The following is a 6,000-nucleotide window of genomic DNA, read 5'->3' as shown; positions in this document are numbered from 1 at the left end:
TCAGCCACTAACAGTTGCTTCATTGTTCGCCCCCAACTATTAGCTGATCAGTAAATCCCAGGACTGTTCCTTTACACATGAACCTGGGGCTACTTTTCCTGCCAACCTCCACCAACAACAGTCTGATGGCCTTTCTTAGCTGGGGAACATCCTTGACACTATCACCCTACTGAAATCTGTTATCTCTAACTCTGAGATTACTCTGTTATATTTCCCTATAAATATTAGATTGGATGCATGTTCAGTATTTCACAATTTCATATGTTTATGCTCTATGTGATTTTGTAAATTGGACACATATTTGAGAAGCTAATTGTATTGTAGCATAAACTGTGAGTAGCTGCAAACTCGAAGTATGATGGGTTTGGGGGCGTGGGCCTGGGACCGCTGGAATTTGTCGTGGAAGTAGTCGGTAAGAGAAGCCGGATTAGGGTTTTCAATCATTTTTTGCTCTTCTTAGATGTAGAATTATTTGGTTCAGACGTGCTTTGGCTGGGAGCCCACAGAAGCAAGGCCAGAGGCCATTGTCCATACCTCAAGGCCACTGGAAGAGAAATTTGTCTGGCTCTGAGTGGTAACCTGGTGGCCTGAACCCCCTTCACAGCTGCAGCTCCAAGCGGACGTATAGGTACCCTTCAGCGCTGAGAGAAGGAAGCCGCTGGGGGGCAGCAAAGGCTAGCAGATGTCTCCTCAAAGCAGCTTTTTTTTTTTTTTTTTTTTAAATCTTGCTACATTTTGCCTTCTCTCTCTTTTTTAAAGGAATTGCTGTCTTTTAGAAATTTGGAATAACTCTCTAAACCGAACTACCCTGTATGAGCAGAGACCCCGTTTATTTCCTCTCAGAAATACATTTTTTCCTGCCAGGATTTTACTTTTCTTCCCTCCTGTCATTTCCAAGAATCCCGGAGCTGGGATCCCAGCCCAGGCCCAGGCGCATCCGAGTGAGGAAGGAGCTGGCGAGGTCAGCTGGACAGTGGCAGAGCCCGACGTTCGGCGCGGAGCCGGCCCCTAGGGAGCCGGACCAGGGAGGACCTGCCGCAGGAAGGAGCGTACTGGGCCCCAGGAGCCCTGGGTGGGGCCGGCTTTGCAGCTGCTCAGCACCCCTGGCTCCTGCGGCGGAGGCAGTGATCTGATGCCCTGGAAAATACCTTTAGAACATGGCCTTTGGGGGAGGAGATTTGGCCAGAGTCCCCAAACCACACCTGGCAGGTCACGGATCCTGGAGAAGTTTGGAAATGTCACGTCTGTGTCTCCACGCGAAAACAAGTCAATAAGGTTTCACACTTTCCAGGAAAGGCCCATGGAGACCTGATAATAGGCCAAAGGAAGCGGGCGGGAGCCTTTTCGTGGCTCACAAGAGGACCCGCGGCAGGTGCGGCGGGACCCGGAGCTGGGAGCGAGGAGGCGTCGGCAAGGCGCCCCGCGGAGTCGGGCGGGGTGCTCCCTGAGGTGACAGGAGGAAGCGGGAGGTGGAGGGTGGAGGGTAGAGAGGAGGTCCCGCCCCCACCTCGCTCTCCTTTACGGGAAGTGATGTGGGGCCAGACGGAAAATACCCGCCAAGGACCCAAAAAGGGCCGGCAACCCGTGGACGCGGCGCGCGCGCAACCACAGCGGCGCGGGGACGGCGAGCTGCAGCCAGGTGAGCCCCGCGGCTGCGGGGGGCGTGGGAGGGCGGCCGGACCCCCGGCGGCCGGTGGGGTCCGCTCCAGCCCGGAGAGCCCAGCGGGCGACTGGCAGGGCTGGCCCTGGGGCTAGCCGGGGAGGCGGCGAGTCCTCGCCCAGCTTCGGCGCGAGTGAGCCCGCCCGAAAAGTTGCTCTGATCCCCGAGTCCCTCAGCGCAGACCCACGGGGACAACCGCCGGGGTTGGGGAGCGGCGTGGGCGGGGTGCCGGTTAGCAGTTCCAGGTTTGGGACGGGGCTGAGGTCCCCTCCGGGGGGCATCTAGGCACTTGGGTCCCCGTCGGGGAGGGCGGTGGGGGGAGGAAGGTCCCAGACCTCCGGCACTGGCCCATAGTTCTTGCCTCCCACCTGTGGTTCTCAGTTTAATTACTTAACGTCTTTACATCCTTGTTGATAAGGGTCCTGACGGCAAACTGGCTGGGTGAGCGAGGGTTCTCCCTTACCCTGTCAGTCAGGCAGGAAACCCAACCGGGCAGCCAGCCCCTGGATCTCCACGGGTGGTGGGGCTGATGTGGAGGCAGGTTTGGGAACTATTGCCAAATCCTTGTCTCTGTTTCAGTAGATCACCAATTAGGCCAAGTCAGGCCTCAGGAGAAGGATATCTTGTGAGCCCTTGATTTTATCTTCCCAGCTTTTGACTTCTGCTGGCCACCTAGGCCACATGGCCACAGAATGTTCTGCCACAGGGTCCTCTTCCTTACCTCAGTGGGGTAACAGCTGTTTTTTCCTACTTCATGGATTCTCGATTTTTGGCTGGTTCTTCACTCAGATGTTGGGAGGGGAAGTAGTGTTAACGTCCTGTAAGTTTTCTGTAATTATTGCTTTTTTAATTTATTGGTGGTCCATTGTTCCACCCTCCCCCCCCCCCGCCTTTTTGGCTTCTTTAAAAACTTGCTTTAGGGGCAAAACAATCTGTAAAATAGGGTTCTATAGATGGTTAGAGATTAAGAAAGGTTCATAAAGTACGGAACACTTGACTAAAGATAATTTTTTTTCTTGTATTTTATGTTAGTTTTCATTCCTACTTTCTTCTTTCTTTCTTTCTTTTTAAATCATGAATTTATTTTCATGCCTGAAACCTACTCATTTAGCTATCTCAGCCTTTCTTCTTTCTTTCCCTCCTTCTCTCTCTCCCTTGCTCCCTCCCTCTCCCTTTCTTTCTTCCTCCCTCCCTCCCTCTTCCTCCTCCTCCCTCCTCCTTCCTTCCCTTCTTCCCCCTTTCTTTTTTCTTTCGCTCTCCCTTCTTTTTTCTTCCTCCCTTCTCTCTTCCTTCCTTCCTTCCTTCCTTGATCTATTTGTCTATCCTTATGCTAGTATCATACTGTCTTTATTATTGTGGTTATGTAGTACGTTTTGAGAGTGGGAAGTGTGAGTCCTCCCATTTTGCTCTTCTTTTTTTGAAATTGTTCTGGCTATTCTGGGTCTCTTGAATTTTCATATGAAATTTAAGATCAGTTTCCCAATTTCTGTTGCTTTGGTTTTACAACAGATGTAAGGGTTTTGAAATAGGCAATAATCTCTAGGAACCAGACTCTTGATTTCCCTCTTCCAAATCTGCTCTTCTCTTAGTCTTTTCCATCTCAGTTCATAACAATTTTACTCTTCGAGATGCTCAGACTAAACACTATGGAGTGACCCTTGATTTTTTTTCTCTCATTCCCACATCTAATTCTTCAGTGAATCTCCTTGGTTCTACTTTGAAAAAAAATATATAGGATAAAAACCATCTCTGACCATTTCCACTGCTTCTCCCAAGATCTTGTCATTTCTGTCACTGCAGAAATTACTGCAAAAGCTCCTGCAGGGCCATCGTGCATCTACCCTCACTAGTCTACAGTGTGTTGTCAACATAGCAGCCAGAGGTCATTATGCCACTCACCCCTCTGTTCACAACTCTCTGATAGCTTTTTTTTTTAAAAAGATTTTATTTATTTATTTGACAGATCACAAGTAGGCAGAGAGGCAGGCAGAGAGAGGAGGGGGAAGCAGGCTCCCCGCTGAGCAGAGAGCCTGATGTGAGGCTCGATCCCAGGACCCTGGGATCATGACCCGAGCTGAAGGCAGAGACCTTAACCCACTGAGCCACCCAGGCGCCCTCGAATAGCTTTTTATCTTAGAAGAAAAACAAAGTCCTCATCATGGCCAACAGGCCCCTTATGTGGTCTGTGGTTTTGTCTTCCATCATTCTCCCCTTGCCTCCTCCACTTCACCCACTCCTTAAGACTTTTGCATTTGTTCCTTCCTCTGCTTGGAATGCTTTTTCCTTGAAATGTCTGCATGGGTTTCTCACTCATTTCATCCAAGTCAAAAGTCATTTCTTTAGGGAGGCTTACATGAACCATCCTATCTAAAACAGCATCCCTCACCCCACCCATAATTTTTTGCCCCCTAACCTTGTCTTATTTTTCTTCAGAGTATCTAGAGCAATAATTGTCATTACACACACACACACACACACACACACACACACACACACAATCTCTCTCTCACACACACACACACACATTCTCTCTCCCTCTCTCTCTCACACACACACACACACACACACACACACACACACACACACACAACTATTGTCTCCCACTGGTAGAATAGGCTTCACGAAGGTCAGGAATTTATCTTGTTCACTGTGGTGTACATAGCACCTGGAATGGTTGTTGGCATGTAGTAAACTCTAAAAAGTATGTGTGGAAAGAATGAAAAGGGAACGAGAGACTGAGAAAGGAGGATCACTCTATTGTTCCTTTCTCTCTGTTCCTTCACACTTCACCTAAGAGGAGCAATGTCCATAGTTACACTAACATCTCCCATGTCTGTCCTATTCTATCCTTTTATTCCCCCATGACAGTGGTTTAAGCCTGCATGGAAAGGGAAAGGCTTTGGGCTCTTCCTACAGTGGCAGTGGGGAGCCCTCTTCTCTGTAGCCTGGGCAGACTCTGTGGGGGCATTTGGCTCTTTTCTCCAGTGATACCCTTCTTCTTCTTCTTCTTTTTTTTTTTTTTAAAGATTTTATTTATTTATTTATTTGACAGAGAGAGAGATCACAAGTAGGCAGAGAGGCAGGCAGAGAGAGAGGGGGGAAGCAGGCTCCCTGCTGAGCAGAGAACCTGATGCGGGGCTCGATCCCAGGACCCTGAGATCATGACCTGAGCTGAAGGCAGAGGCTTTAACACACTGAGCCAACCAGGCGGCCCCAGTGATACCCTTCTTGTGTGTCAAATCAAGAAAATAGAAATTCATTTTTACACTACAGTGAATTAATCTTTCTCTGGCTTCTAACTGAAATTGCAACTCCTGACACACATTTTGGCATTTAATTACGTAACTTCTTTAGACCGTCAACTGTTTATATATATGTTGTCTTATATGTCTTATGGCTGGATCGTAATATCCTGGAGGCAGTGTATGACTTCAGCTCACTTTTTAAGGCTTGTACTGCAAGGTATCTTGGATAAAAGGAATGTTCAATAAACTTTTGCTGAGTGTACCAATAAGTTAATGAATTAACCTGGATTTATTTTTATCATTGGAAACTTCTAGCCCATACATTTAATTTTTCTTAGCCAACAGCTATAAATATCTTGTTTTAGTCTACCTTATTCTGCTGCTTCTGACAGAGCAGTATTGACTACAGTTGAATAGGATTTCCTGCTGCCCTTTCTCAGCAAGAATTGAATTAATCAGCCTAGAGAGTATGGTAATTAATTTTACAAGTTATTTAAAAATTGAATATGCCTTCCATTATTATTTAAACTTATCTTGGGATGTACTCTATTTGTATCTTCACTGAAAAATATGTAAAAGGATTATTTATACATATATAGGGGATTTATACAAATATATATTTTCTCTAATGAATTATAGGTTTAACCCTCCCTGGAAAACAAAACAGAGCTGGCATATTTAAAGTCTGAGCCCCTAACTAACTAGATGGGGGAAATCCTTTCACAATGTAAATGTTCATCAAATTATCATGAAGTATACTTTCAACACCTTGCAGTTTTGTCAGTTTTACCTCAATAAAGCTAAAATTAAGAAAAAATAGTGTGAGCCCCAAAGAAGCAAGATTGTGTTGCCACTATCAAAACAAGATTGCCTTCCGAAGAGAGTAATTTTTCCCTTTCACGGCTTTTGCTTTTTTATGCCTTGTGCAGTTTTTACTAGAACCACATTTATTCTCCTGCTTCTTGGTCAGGAAGTTTAAGTTTACGATCTGGTTTCCCTTAAGCTGATTACTTGGGAGCAGATGTGAGCCCTGAGTTGGAGGAAGAGATAAAGGGTTTGTAATTAACTTTATGTCCGGAGGGTGAGATGCGGAGC

The 6,000-nt window shown here is 46.8% G+C and overlaps 1 protein-coding gene across 2 annotated transcripts in view; it reads left to right on the top strand.

Moving 5' to 3' along the window:
* Positions 1-1,465: 1,465 nt before the first annotated feature.
* Positions 1,466-6,000, top strand: part of RAB27A (RAB27A, member RAS oncogene family) — a 77,965-nt gene continuing 73,430 nt past the window's right edge. Inside the window, exon 1 of one of the 2 annotated variants that reach the window (XM_047738188.1) lies at positions 1,466-1,639. The gene's annotated coding sequence lies outside the window, so the exon portion shown is untranslated. The remainder of the gene's footprint in view (positions 1,640-6,000) is intronic. The other variant, XM_047738186.1, reaches the window with a different exon arrangement.

The sequence above is a fragment of the Lutra lutra genome, chromosome 7 (genome assembly GCF_902655055.1).
Source record: "Lutra lutra chromosome 7, mLutLut1.2, whole genome shotgun sequence".
Classification (NCBI taxonomy): Eukaryota; Metazoa; Chordata; class Mammalia; order Carnivora; family Mustelidae; genus Lutra; species Lutra lutra.
This window is presented reverse-complemented; position numbering and strand designations above follow the sequence as displayed.